The sequence below is a fragment of the Equus asinus genome, chromosome 4 (genome assembly GCF_041296235.1).
Source record: "Equus asinus isolate D_3611 breed Donkey chromosome 4, EquAss-T2T_v2, whole genome shotgun sequence".
NCBI lineage: Eukaryota > Metazoa > Chordata > Mammalia > Perissodactyla > Equidae > Equus > Equus asinus.
Window position 1 is genome coordinate 138,432,462 of NC_091793.1, and position 15,435 is coordinate 138,447,896.

Consider the following 15,435-nt stretch of genomic DNA (forward strand, 5'->3'; position numbering starts at 1 on the left):
GTGTAGCCTGTGTTACCCCTAAATGCCTTTTGAATGCCATGTATATATGTATAGCTTTCATACACTGGCATTCACGAAGCTAGCGTTTGAAGGCTCAATAATAGTATTGTGGTCATGTTTAGAGAAAGCTTAAATGTATCGAGCACTGTGCATTATACACATGGTTTTATCCAATCTTCACAACTCTTCTATGTGATTGGCTTTATTATTATTTTGTTCATTTTATAGGCAATGAAACTAAGGCTCAGGGAACTGAAGTGACTTGTCAAGGATTCAAACTGAGGGAATTTATTTCCAGAGCCACATTCCTAGTCATTTTGCTTTATGGGATCTCTTTCTTTCGACTTGTTGAGAGCCATCAAGGCCATGACTTGTGGTAATTTGTAAGTGTTCCTAGGTGTGAATAGGAAACTTTTCCCCTGAGGTTCATCCGTGGAGGCAAGTCACTTACCTAGAGAATGAGCTATGTCAAGAGCATGCCAGGGAAGATGTCCTCTTCTTGTGAGGACATCTTTGTTCCTTATTGAGAAGTGGCCTGAAAGTAAAGATAACTGCCAGAGCCGATGCTGTGAATAAAGACGTCAAGGCTCTTTTGGTTGCAAGTGACAGAAACATGACTTGTACCAGCTTAAGCAGAAAAAGGGGATTTAGTAGCTCATGTATCTAGGATAGGGAGGGGACAGTGGAACGAGGGCCCCTGAGTTCCTAGGATTCTCTCTCCCTCCTGATTCTGTTTCTTTCTGGATGTAAGCTCCATTCTCTCAGTCTCCTTTCTCTACAGATTTTCAGCCTGAAAAATATCATGGAATTGTTATGACTTGCTCAGCTTGGGTCAAGTGACAATAGGAAAGGGGTCTTTTGTTGGAAGAAGGGGAGCAGAGCACAGGCATGGTTTCATTGTCAGCTGAGCTCAATCCCGTTTGTGTCTAACACTGGTCTGAGAAATGTCTAGTTCTTCATAAGAAAATAGAAGTTTTGGAATGTCACATTGCTTCATTTCCTAGGAAAGTTTTCATGAATCCTCCTCCATCTTTTTCTTTCCATGTAGGATATATTGTGGACTTGTTTATATTACACATCTGAGCCACCACCAAATGCAAGTGTTCTCAACCTTTTGATGGATCGTGGATGCTTTGGGGAATCTTTTAAAAATCATGAAATTTTTTCTCAGAAAAACACATACACACCAAATTTTGCCTCGTGTTTCGTGGTATTTATTATAATTTTGGACCTGTGGAGAAGTATTCCTGAAGGAGACAGTGCAAAAGCTGCTCTTTAAGGACAATTTTATGTCATGGTGTCTGTGACTTTGTGCATCTTCTCAAAGGTCAAGAGGTCTACTGTTGGTTGACCTAGGAATGTGTATTTTTGAATCTGTCCTCATGTTGAATCAATTCATAAGAGGATACATAAGTCTGAAGTCAGTTCTATTCAAACATAAGAAAAATTTACTTAATTGTTTATGCATTTCCAGACATCATGTATTTGACATACTGTAGACAAGATACTGGGATATTAGGTTTGACCATGAATTTTTTTTCAGTCTTGAAAGCCTTCTGGGTAGAAGAGAGATAAATGAGTTTTGTTTTTTGTGGCTCAGAGATGTAGAATGAGGACCGATGAGTTGAAATCCCAGAGGAACCAATTTTAGCTCAGTAAGATTGCTGAAGTCTGTCTCCCTTTCACTCCAAAATGGCAAGAGACGTATGTTTAAGGCAAGAATGAGGTGTTTGGCTGGGCTCAGGAGGGGTGATCTGTTTAAAATGTGGGACCAGGGGCCGGCCCGGTGGCACAGCGGTTAAGCGCGCACATTCCGCTTTGGCGGCCCAGGGTTTGCCGGTTTGGATCCCAGGTGCGGACATGGCACTGCTTGGCAAGCCATGCTGTGGTAGGCGTCCCACATATAAAGCAGAGGAAGATGGGCACGGATGTTAGCTCAGGGCCAGTCTTACTCAGCAAAAAGAGGATTGGGGGCAGCAGTTAGCTCAGGGCTAATCTTCCTCAAAAAAATAAAATAAAATGTGGGACCAGTGTGCATGTTCCTCAAATTCCTCACCCCAGGCCAAAGGGTTAGGGAAAGATGCCTGGTCTATTAATGGGCACATGACTCCCAAAGGGTATTCACCTATCTGACGTCAGAGCCTTCGTTAACAACTCACCTCTTGTAAGAGGGACAAATGGTACCAGGTATCTCCTCCTGAGCTCCACTTCCAAACCTCCTAAGATGGTGGTGTGGCAAACGAGGATCCCTTGCTTCAATTCACACTGCCCCTTGCTCTTCCACCCACACAGGAAAGGCAGGAGAATGAATTCCTAGTAGAGATGGCACTCTCTTCTTACATACCATGATGAGGTAATTATCCTCGTCATGTGGTAAAACTAACTGATGTCAGAGTTGGCTATATGCATGGGATATGTCTTATGTATCACTTCACATCTCCTCAGCCTCACCTGTCTCTTCTTCCTCCCTCTGTTGAATCCATGAGCTTCATGCAGTTTCAAGCTGACAACACCTCATCTCTGATGCCCTCCGAGTACACCTCATCTGCTCTGGGGTTTCTGACCTGATACCTTAGCGCAGATTCCTCGGGAACACACTTGGTGCCACACATGCGTGGCAGATTATACTATGCCTCCCAATATTCACTCCCTTCCTGTAATAGAACTATACGTTGAAACTCATTGTCAAGTGGGTTCCTTTTTAGTACCTCGCAGTAGAATAGACGGAGATTTCATCTCTGCCTCCTTGACTTTGGGTTTGGCCATGTGACTTGCTTTATCCAATGGAATGTGAGTGCATGGGGTGTGAGCAAGAGCTTTAAGTATGCTTGTCTGGTTTTATTTGGCTTCGTGTTTCTGCCACTCTCCATGAGAGAACATGTGCCAGAAGTTTCTGGTCCATGAAGGAGAGACATGTGGAGCAGACTTGAACTCACAGCCTGAAGCAGAGCATGGCCAGCTGACCCACAGACCCAAAAGTGAGAAAAATGAATGTGTGTTTTTGTAAGCCACTGAAATTTTGGAGTTGTTTGTTATGCAGCATTGTTACAATAATAGTTGGCTGATATATGAATGCAACCTGAGGTGGGCCTGGGATGAACTTTTAATCAGTGGGAATTGATTTCCCTTTTTCTACCCCCAGATTGCATACGGTGTCCCATATAATTCCAGGAGATGGAGTAACCAGTTACACACAGTAGCTGCTAATTTAATAACTCATCCTTGAATTGGCTTTCCCTCTTTCCTGGCTTTGTGTCACCTGCCACCATTCCTGGTTCCTGGATCTCATGCCCCAATAGAGTGTTCTTAAAGAGGTCTTTGTTTCACACTCTTCTTTCTCAGGAACTCAAGTTAAGACTCTATACATTTTCTTCTAATTTTCATTGGTTACAGATTTTTATACATTGCTTGGATATTGGAGGTTCGAGATTGCTCACCATCCCTAACCCCTTCACACTTTTGTTGGCAAGTAGACAGCCAAATTCTTTCAGCCTTCTTTGAACAAGCCTTGAGGGCTTGAGAGTAGGCTATCCATGTGTAAGAGGGCTAATGAGCACATACCGACCTGACCGAGCCTAATTTTTATTTTCTCTTCCTATCTGCCTGAATGCGCGGCCTCCTCTGTTAGTCAGTAATAGAGCCCTTGCTGCCATCCACCCCTAGTCTCTTCCTCCTTGGGAAGTTGGCAATTCCAACAATAAGGACACACTTTGGAACTCTCGGAGGACCTTCCAAAGATGAAATAGGCTGACTAGGGAAGCAAGGAGTTTCTCATCACCGAAGGAGAGTTAAGACAGTTGGATGATCATTCATCAAGTATGTAGAAGTTAAATAAGTGAGTAAATTAGTAAACAAGGTCATAGCTACCATTGGTTTGTCTCTAGGCGCAGTGTTAAGCACCTTAAATATATAACTTCATATCTTTGTGATAACCCTGAGCACTGTCTATTTTCTCCTCTTTCCTCTCTTTTTCAGTTGGGAGAATTGAGACTCAGGAAGGTTAATTAACTTGTCTAGGGCCATGTGACTAGGAATGGCAAAGCCAGGCATTTTGGCCAGCTTTCAAGCCTACCCTCTCTTCACTAAACACATGTCCATTTCATTGTGGGCTGGGAGCTTCAACCATCTTGACCTTAAGGTTCCTTCTAATTCAGAGATTCCACAGGTTGATAAGCTTTCGTGTCAAGGCATGGTAGCAAAAAGAGAGGAAACAATACTGTATGAAGTTTCCTTTCCACTTGTTTTTCTTTTCTTCATTTTTTTTGGGGGGGTGGTGGTCCAGAAATTGAAATGATTAACACATCTTCATAACTCTTTTAGCAAACAAGTGATAATGGTGGTTTTCACACTCAAATCAAACCCAGGGTTGTTTTCTGACTCCAGACGGGCCTTTGCGGAATATAGTCTTTCATAAATGAGGTGGAGCCTGTGCTGGCTGCCAGAGCTGGAGTGGAGAGAATGAGCCATGAGGACCTGTGGGAGGGTGGGGGTCACACTGTGGGAGGAGGAGGTGATGTTTAGAAAGACAACTACCAGCAGAGAGATCCTACACCTGGGAAGAATTATAAAAGTACTAAATATAATACAAAAGGAAAAAAGAGGGGCAAGGGAGCTGGGTTTGGCCCAAGAACTCACGATCTGACTCACAGAGACGTGAAAACACTTGAGCGAGGGGAAGAAGGCGTGTACCTCGGGCAGCTACGAGAGCGCACGCAGAGGACAGCACACTTGTGACTTTGAGAGGATGCTGGAACTTTTCATGCCCCAAATAAGGAAGTGAATGCCATTTAGACTACACTAAGGCCTAAAATGTGCTAAGTGAAAAAACTTACTCTGCACTCTTTTTATTTTAGCATGCAAACCAACGCCTGCCGAAGCCCACATTAACCCCACGTACACTGCGGAGGACGGGCACATAAAACTGCCATGTGACTTGAAAAACTGAGACATTGGATCTTCAAAAATCTAGAGTAAAGGGACCTCTGATTAAGACTTCATTTCATCGCATTATTTCGCAATAAAGAGTAATTAAATATAAACTATGATTGATTAATTACCTTTATGAAAACCTGCTTTGTAGGCCGAGGTGGGTAAGTATTGCTGCAGTGGAATGCATGACTTTGTCGTCTGGATTCCTGCTAATCCTCTGTTCCCTTGAGCTCCTGCATACTGTACTATATTATACAGAGTGGGCTCGACCACGCCGTTTTTGCTCCAATAAAACATTGTTTTGGAAAATCTGTTATTCCCTGCCTGTTAACAGAAATTCAACATGACAAAAATTAAAGACGGTGCTCCAAGAATAAGATAACAAAAATAGGAGTGTAGAAATGGAAGAGAGGGGCCGGCCCCATGGCCGAGTGGTTAAGTTTGCGTACTCCGCTTTCGCAGGTTTGGATCCTGGGCGTGGTCATGGCACGGCTCATCAGACCATGCTGAGGTGGCGCCCCACATAGCACAACCAGAGGCACTCACAACTAGAATATATAACTATGTACTGGGGGACTTTGGGGAGAAGAAGAAAAAAAAAGAAGAAGAAGATTAGCAACAGATGTTAGCTCAGGTGCCAATCTTTAAAAAAAAAAAGAAAGAAATGGAAGACAGCAAGCCAAAGATAAAGTTGTACCCGCTAAAGACAGCATTTTGCAAACAGAAAACAGATAGAGGGTTGAAAAGTTGGGGAAACCCTACAGATGATATTCCTTCAGAGAGTTACCGTGTACACTAGCATATTAAAGGTTCTGAGAAGTCCTGTAATGAAAAAACCCTCTGATTTATCTTTTAAACAAGTGTTTCCCAACTAATTTTGATCCTTTTACTTTTTTCCTTCTAACACACAATGTCTGTTACTAACTCATGGAACTAGTGCTCTGCATGCATTTTGGGGTGTGGTCCACGATCCTTCTTGGCTTTCCCCTTGGCCTCTATAGAAGCTTGCTAACACCTGTCTTATTTAGTTGAAGCTGAGAATTGAAATAATAATAATAATAATAATAACTTAAAATTGTATAGCACTTCTCAGTTGAGGAAATGCTATCACGTGCACTTTTTCTGTTGATCTTCATGACAACCCTCTGAGGGTGACCTTATTGTTCCAGTTTTATCGATGAGGAAACTGAGGCATAGAGAGTTTAAGTGGTTGTTACGGTAACACACGTAGAAGAGAAAGGAGTTGAACGCTGGTCTTCTGCATCTAAATGACAAACCCATATCATTCATGCTATAAAAATGTTTTTTTAAAAGCCTAATCAGTTTGAAGCCATTTTTTTTTTAAAGATTTTATTTTTTCCTTTTTCTCCCCAAAGCCCCCTGGTACATAGTTGTGTATTCTTCGTTGTGGGTTCTTCTAGTTGTGGCATGTGGGACGCTGCCTCAGCGTGGTCTGATGAGCAGTGCCATGTCCGCGCCCAGGATTCGAACTAACGAAACACTGGGCCGCCTGCAGCGGAGCGCGCGAACTTAACCACTCAGCCACGGGGCCAGCCCCTAAAAATGTTTTTTTAAATGAATCAATGTACCTTATTGAACGTATATAATTGGCTGGGATGGGGATTGAAGAGAGAGAAGAGAGAGTAGTGTGCAATGGACAAACATTGGGGAGACTCCTGGTCTTTCTCTGGACAACCAGCACTCTCCGCCAGAGTAGACGGGGTGATGTGGAGAGTTCCTGTGATCCGTAGGCCAGTGTCCGGCTCAGGGAACTGCCCTAAAGAACAAAGTCTTTTAGGAAGAGAGGAGGAGGCTGAGTTACTCCGGAAGTTCAGACCAAAGGGTGCGGAATCTGTCTGTCTTCAACATCTCCAAGGGACATTGGAAAATAGTTTATTTTATTTATTAACATGGATTCTGTAATGAATCCACATTTATCATGATTTGAATGATTCAGTTAATTTTTTTTGTTTAAACACTTTAATCATTAGGAAGAAAGGACACACAAACACCACTCCTGACGAGCTGGATATTTTATTCCTGTATTTGGTAATCGGACCGTGGAGAAAACAAGAGCAAGAAAATGTGCTGGTTCCCAGAAGGATTTCCAAATAGTCATAGCCAAAAGTTTTAAACAAGAATTCTTAATGGCATGTGAAATTTAAAATTTCACAATATTCTCAAAAATCGAAGGTTTAACTTCTAATACACACGCATGGGCCCCTGTGTGTGCGCATGTGTCAGTGTGTGTCTGTACAGCCATGTGAAGCACGATGTAGTTAGGCTACAAATCCTTGATGAGCCAAGAAACATAAGTTTTAGGTCAAGCTATTGAATTTGAGGATGAGAGAAATTTTCATAGTATGAATCAAAAAACAGTCATAAAAAGGAAAAGACTTATGAATAATGGAGGGGAGAAATTCAGGTCAGGCTATGTCCAGAAGCCATACTTTTTTCTTGCCTCAAGTAAGGAGATCTCTAAAAATATATTCTTTATAGATGTAGGAAACACTTTTGTAGAGGTCTTTTGTAGGTGACCATTTGCAGATAATATTCCAGAACATATTTCCCTGTAGGAGCTTTGCTGAATTTTCCTGAATTCTCAACATTTGTGTGGACGTCTGTAATAATGCACAGGAGCATATGAGCTACGCCACTGGAGATGTAGTTAATGAAGCAAGTGGTCGAATTAGAAAGCCTGGGTTAAAATGGCACTTCTGGCAGCAGAGAAATTGGGAATGCGTTGTAATTGGTCTATTGCTATTAGATTTGATACAAGAATGGGGTGTGGATCAACATGTCACATTGACATGCATGCATTCAGAGGAGTAAGACAGAAGATTGTAGTTGGGACTAGAATGTTGAGAGTTTCATTAATACTCTTTCCCCTAGGATTTCATTCAGCTGGCAGTGAAAGACAACCCTGCCTTAGGAACAAATTGCTCACATCACAAGAAGTTTTCTAGGCTGTCCAGGGCTGGGACAGGGGCTCCACCACGTGATCAAAACCCAGGCTTCTCCTATCTTCCTGTGCCACCATCTTTATAGCACATGGCTGTTGTCCTCGAGGTTGCATGCTATTCGCTTCATTTCTGGGTATCATAATCTATAGAATACTCCAGAAGAAGGGTGAAGGGTCAGGAGCCTTCATGAGTTTGTCTTCTTTTTTTCTTAAAATTAAAAGTTATTTTAATTATAAAATACATCATATGTACAAACGAGCCCGAATAATGCAGGCGTAGTGAGTGCGTGTGTACATATATACCTGTGATTCAAAGGGAAATAATATGATGCAAAGCTGCGTACACCTGTTCTGGAATAAGAAAGAGAATGTAACCTGGAAGCTTCCCGTGTCCCTCTGCTATTCCATCTCCCTTTCTCCTTACCAGAGAAAAATAGTGACTTTGTGTGCTGCTATTTTCTTGCTTTGTTTTTAATTTTATTATATATGTCTGTATCTTTAAACAACGTATTTTTTAGTTTTGCGTATTTTTGGCCTTTATGAAAAGAGTCATATTGTATGTTTTCTTCTGCAACTTGCTTTTTTGCTCACTATTAGATTTGAGATATTTATCCATTTTGATACTATTCATTTTCACTGAATTATGATTTTTCTATTGTTTGACTATTCATCAGTCCAGTCTCCAATTTAAGTTGTTTTCTGTTTTTTTCCTGTTTTAAGGAATGAGGCTGTTATCTCCTGGTGCATGCCTGGAAGGTTTTCTTTAAAGAATATATACCTAGGAGTGGCATTGCTGTGTTATAGATTATGTTAATTTTCAACCTCTCTAGACAATGACAAATTGTTTGCAGTCATTGTATCAATTTTCTTTCCCACTAGCAATGTTTAAGATTTCTCTTTCTCCACAGCATCACCAATACCATTGTCATTTCATTTTTGCTAGTGTGATGGGTGTAAAACAGTATCTCAATATGTTTTACTTTGTATTTTTCAGATTATGAATGAATATATTCTCTTCCATTTTTAAGCCCCTAATTAGGAGTCCTTAAGCAAAAAGGAGAAGAGCTTTCTTGGGTTGGATCAGAGAGTCTAAGGAGGGTGGGACTTTCCTAGATTAGAAAGGGCTGGCCCTTAGGATGGTAGGAAGCAGAACGGTCTGCAGATGCCTCAGGAGAGGTGACCCGCACACTGCTCTTCGGCTGTACGTGCTCCCGGTCACGTTCCATGGTGCTCCAGCACAGGGTCTGCTGCGAGGCAAAGGCTCGTAATATTTGTTCAGTGAGTGGGAGTCTGCAACCTAGCGTGGAATGACTTGTGATGAATTCTAAGGATAACAAAAAAGAAATTTTGAAGAGCTTCCTAATAGAAAGGAGGAAAAGGAAAGACGAGCCTACTATTTGGCAGGGATTTTATATCAAATGACACTAAGAAGACAGAATTAGGAAATTCTTAATTCATTTCCCTATTTGCTGGAATGAAAAATCACCTTTCAACTGAGATGTGTAAAATAAACGTGGTTAAGAGAATCGCTCAGGGTAAATGGACTGGTTAGTCTCCATCTCTCTTTTTCTGCCCCGCTCCGTGTCCTGGGAGGCAGCCCTGAGTGCACTGAGTGGATGGTATCAGGGCCCTTTGCTAACTGGCTTCTAGTTGGGTTTGGACAGTGGGAGGCCGTGCCCAGACCTGAGAGCTGGAGAAGAGAGGGGGGCCGGCTGTTTCTTCCCTGCACCCTCCCCTGCTTTGGGGCCTCATTCCTTCACATCTACAGCATTCCACCCAATGGCCCCTCCTCCTGTTCCAGTTCTAGTTTGCAGAGGGCTCCAGTAACATTTCTTCTCTTGTCCCTCTGGGCCTAAGGGGGTGTGCTAGCTGCTTTGCCCTTCTGGATCTGCTTATCCCCAACCGCCCCCTGGCTCTGTGCCTAGGAGGCTACCCTGTATGGACTTCACCAAAGGGCTCCCTTTCGTCTGGCTTCCAGGTGAGTTCAGCCAATGAGAGGCATTAGCAGGATTCCAGAGAGTGGGGATGGAGAGAGGGAGATTGGGGTATTTATTCTCCTGTCCTCCCATCCCTGTCCGTCCTCTCTCTCCCTGCCATGCTGGGTTGGCTGTGGGCTGTGGGCCTCTACCAAAGGCCACACACAGCTTCTGACGGGGCTCTTCCATAATACAGCCTCTGTGGATTCTGGCAACATCTCCCTCTACTTACTCATGCAGGCTCAGGGGATATTCGCCTCTCCTGCTCTTACTAGCTCCAGAATACTGCACTATCTCTCCTCGAATATCCTAAACACTGCCCACAGCTTTCTAAGTGGTCCCGTCCCTCAATTACCCAGTTTCAGTGTGTCATCTGTTTCTTGCTGGTACCGAGATTGACTCAGGGTCTCACCAGCTTCCCATCATCTCTCGTGCTTCGCCATTCCCATTGTTGCCTTAACTCTGTCCATATCCCTGTAAGTATTCCTTCTAGTCAGATCTCTTCATGTTATCCCTCCGGGGATGGGGAGGGGATTGTGTGTCCTGCCAGGGCCCAGACTGATACACCAAGTGAAGACGTAGGAAGACGTTTCCTTAAGGGCGTTCACATTCTCAGGCACAGTCAGATTGTAACCTGTAGAACCAAAATCGCTTGCATAGGAACTCTAGGATTTATTGTCAATAATTTTTTTTAAATTGTGGAGAATAGGAGGTTTGGTAGGAAACTAGAATTGAACAATTGTGGTTCTTGAAGCTTTTAAAAAAGGGAGAAAGGTGGCTTCTAGAAAATCCATATCCACGAAGACATAAGCTCCCAACAAGATGCCAGAATGAATTATTAAACAGATTTTTTATGATTACATAAAAAGGAAGTGGTTATCCTTAAGAAGCCAGCATAGGTTCATTAAGAGAAATAAGTAAACAATTTTTTTACATTTTACATAGAATCTTTAGTCTAAAGAGATGGAAAATTGTTGGCCCATAGTGTATAAGGATTTCAAGTAAAATTTGACAAACATCTTGTGACATTCTTGTGAAGAAATGGATGCTGGCTGAGAGATGTTTGGGTGGATCAAGTGATCGTTGAACACTCGCCTCCTAAAAACGACTAATTAATGATTAGTTTCAACTTGGAAGTGAGTCTCCAGGGGTATTCTCCATGCCTCTGTCTCAGTCATTTCTCACTTAAAAAATTGTTTTTGGACACTGATTTGAATAAGCACATAGAATGCATGTTTATTATTCACAAATCTGATAAACTGTTGGGGAAGCAGATAATGTTCTGGGCTATAAAATCATGATTTCAAATTACCTCACCCAGTTGGAATTTTGGACTTAAACTAAAAGATAAAATGCAGAAGAGATAGGCATAAAAACTGGAAAGATAGCGTCATCATTCACAGATGACACGATTGCATATGTAGAAAGTCCAAAGGAATCTACAAACTATATTAATATATGAATTTAGCAAGGTCTCTATACAAGGCATATATAGAAAAATCAATTGTGTTTTTATATACCAGCAACAAACAGAGAATAAAGTAGTAAAAGATATCATTCACAAAAGCATCAAAAAAGACTAAAGACCTAGGAATAAATTTAACAAAAGATGTGTAAGACTTTTACCCCCAACACTACAGAATGCTATCGAGAGAAGCGAAAGAGTGCCTAAACAGGTGGAGGAAGAGAGAGGCTAATGGGCTGAGAGACTCAGCAATGTAAAGAAGTCAGTTATTCGTGAGTTAATCTATGGATTCAATGAAATTCCAATCAAAATACCACAGATCATCTTGCGGGGATTACTCAGGTAATTCCAAACACATATGGAAACACAAAGAACCAAGGATAGCAAAGGCATTCTAGAAGAAGAAAGTTGGAGGATGTACACTACCTGACACGTCAAGACTGATTGAAACAGTGTGGGATTTGCAAAAGGGAGGCACACTGACCAAAGGAACAGAACAGAAAGTCTAGAAACAGAATCAACATACACGTTACCTGATTTATAACAAAGGAGTCACTCAACGCAATAGGGGAAAGGATGGTCTTTTCAGTAAATGGCGTTGAGTCAATTGGATACCCAAATGGAAAAAACTAGATCTTGATCTTGCCTCCTACCATACCCCCAAATTTAATTCTAGATGAGCTGCCAATCTAAATTTCAAAGGTAAAATAATAAAGTTTTTAAAAGAAAATATAGAAGAACAATTCCATGATCTTGGAGTGGGCAAGCATTTCTTTAAAAAGACATTTAAAAAACCTAATTTTAAGGGGAGAAAAGGGATAAATTGGACTATATAAGTTAGGGAATTCTATTTTATCAAAAATACCATTGAGAGAATGAAAAGGCAGCATATTTGCATAGTGATGTCCTATCCAGCAATGAGAATGAACCAATAATAGCCACACATGACAATGTGGACGAATCTCAGGAACAGGGTCTCCTGGCAAAAAGAGTACATATTGCATGACTCCAGCTACATAAAACACAAAAAGAGACAAAAATTAATCTTTGCTGTCAGAAATCACGGCCGTGGTCGCTCTTCAGCAGATAGTGTCTAGACCGGGGCAGAGAGGGGCTTCTGAGGTGCTGGTCTGTTCTCTGTTCATCCATGTGTTAGGTACACATGCATTTAGTGTGTGAAAATTCACTGGATTATTAATTCACTTTTGATGTGGCACTTTTCCATAGGCATAGAATTAATAAATAAAAATTTTAAAATTAATAGAGATTAATGTAAAGTTATGATTAAAATATAAACAGATAAATTGCACTAGTTTCAGATCGTGGAGTCAAGTTAGTTACTGTTAGATGCCACAACAGACAAACTCTGAAATTTTTGTATTTTAACACAATAAACATTTCTTGCTCATTTCTGCAAAGTCTGACGCAGGTTGTGAAACCTACCTTTATCCAGAATGCGTCTTCCAAGTTCGCTGCAGGAGGGGACAGAGCCGTGGAGGAGGCACACTGTGCCTCAGCCTAGAAATTACACGTGCCATTTCCACGCTGAGAAATAAAAACCTGGTCCCAACCAAACTGCGAGGGAGGTTGGGAAGTGTCGAGAAGCAAATGGGATATTTGGTGAACACTAATGGTGCCACCCCGGCTTAACAGTAGTTGATTTGAAAACTACCTCGGTATGTTTGTCAACTACACGTTTAACTTGTGCCACTGTGCATGTGTAATGTGGTTGTTAAGCATAAGGCAACTCTGGAAAGCACTGATGAAAGTACAGTGTTCAGGAAAACAAGGACGTGGTTTTCTGCCCTCAGGGCCAGGTCACATTGGAACAGCTGTATTCAGTTCTGGTCACATTGGAAAAATGGTATTCAGATGATACAAAAATTGTATCATTTTTTAAGAGGGCCACTGACAAGCTAGTATGTGCCCAGAGAAGGCTAACTGTGAAGCTGTATCAGCCTTGATAGGCTAGGATATGTTGCAGTAGCGAATAGCCCTCTTCTTAATGGCTTAATGCAATACAGGTTTACTGCCTACCGGGTCTTAGTCCAGCAGATGTTTGACGGGTAGTCTTCCACGTGATGATTCAGGGATTCGAGCTGCTTCCGTCTCTGGCTTCCGTGTCTCCTGGGGTCTCCTTGGAGCCCTCTGTTGGAACCTCTGCATTAAGCAGGCCAACAAGTGAAAGAGAGCAAGGAGGATATCCTGGCACATTTGGCCCAGCGTGGAAGTGGCACACATACATTCCGCCCTTGTTTTATTGGCCAGAACCCAGTCCCATGACCCCAACCTTACCTGGAAGGGGGTTGGGAAACGGGATGTTCCTGTATGCCCCAGAAGAGGAATTGGGATCGGTAAGCATCTGGCCAGCTCTGCCATGGATGGTGATGGATTCAAAGGTATGTGGAAAACAGTTGAAGGAGCTAGAGAGAGTCAAACTGGAAAAATCAGGGCTGTCCACAAATATGTGAAAAGAGGCACATGATAGTTTCCTCAAATCTTTAAAATGCTGTTGTGTGGAAGAAGGAATATACGTATTCAGGGTAGCTTCTGAAGGCAGAACTTGGAACAAAGAGCGATGTTTTATGCAACAAATTTTAATCTGTTTAGTAAAGAAAGATCTTGCTGTCAATAGCCCTATTCATCACAGAATAGATATTTTGTGAGTGTTAATAAATAATAATTTAAATGTTTACTATGTGCTAAATTCTTTTTTTGAGATACAATTGACATGTAACATTGTGTAAGTTTAAGGTGTGCAACATGTTGATTTGATACACTCATACATTGCAAAAGGATTGCCACCATAGGGTGTAGCTAACGCCCCCATCACATCACATAATTACCACTTCTTTTTTGTGGTGAGAACATTTCAGATCTTAGCAACTTTCAAGTATATAATACAGTATTATTAACTATAATTACCCTAATGTATGTTAGATCCCCAGAACGTACTTATCTTATAACTAGAAGTTTGTGCTCTTTGACCAACAACTCCCCTCTATGCTAAATTCTTAAGTTATTTAATCATAAGAACCACTCTTGAGGTAGGGCTATCCTAAATATCCTTACTTTGCAGATGAGGAAACCAAGTCTCAGAGAGCTTAAGCAACTTGCTCAGGGACACACAGATGGTAAGGGGCGGAGCCAGGATTTGAATCTTGGTCTTTCTGACGCCAAAGCTGGCCGACTTCAGCCATAGGCCATGCTGTCCTTAGGGAATTTTGAATCAGGTAGTGTGGCTAGCAGTTCAGCAGGGGAATTTTAGAGGATTTCTTTCTTGTGTCTGAACTGAACAGACGTGGAAGGTGTTTCATGACTGGAATGTGTAAAAAAACTTCTGGAACATTGAGACGCTCTGTTAAGTAACTAGTGCTTTTGTGTTGGATGGTGCTGAGGAAGCTGAGAAATCACACAGGGAAGCAGGGTTAAACAAAATCCATTGCTGGTCCCACCTAAACTTTGGCGTAAGTGTGTGGCTGCACAAGCGATGAATAGCATTCGGTGGGGTGGGGGGGTGGAAATGACCCATGGTGCTATTTCCTAGCAGGAGGGTTTGGCCAGTGCTAAGGAAAATCTTGATACAGCCACTGCCAGGGGTGCTGCGGGCCTCTCATCGGATGCTCAACACTGCCCCCTGCAGGGCTTGGGCATGCAAATCCTCTATCTGGCATTGGTTGTAGTGATCTGTTTAGTTCACATTCAGTCACACAAAAGCAGGCTCTGGCAGCCCCGGTAATTTTGTCAAGTAGCCATGGAGATGCCATGTTGCTTCAGAAATTCATAGCCTATGGAGAGGGAGTGGATTCTGAAAGCATTGGGAAAACATCATAATTCCTTGTCTCCGGTTTGTATTCATAAAAGTAGTTGTATAAAACAAATGCAACTGGACCCCTGTCTCCACTCCAATTAAGAGACTCAGCTAGTCCAAATACAGTGCTTCCAGTCCTGCATCTTAGAACGAGCAAGGTTTTAATCTTGAGTCAAGCGGCCATTCGGGAATTGCTGCATGCCAAGAATGAAACACTGAGAGAAAACGAACCCTCTCTAGTTTGTGGAAATTTATACCCTGTCTAAAGTGGTTCAGAGGTCACCACAGGCCA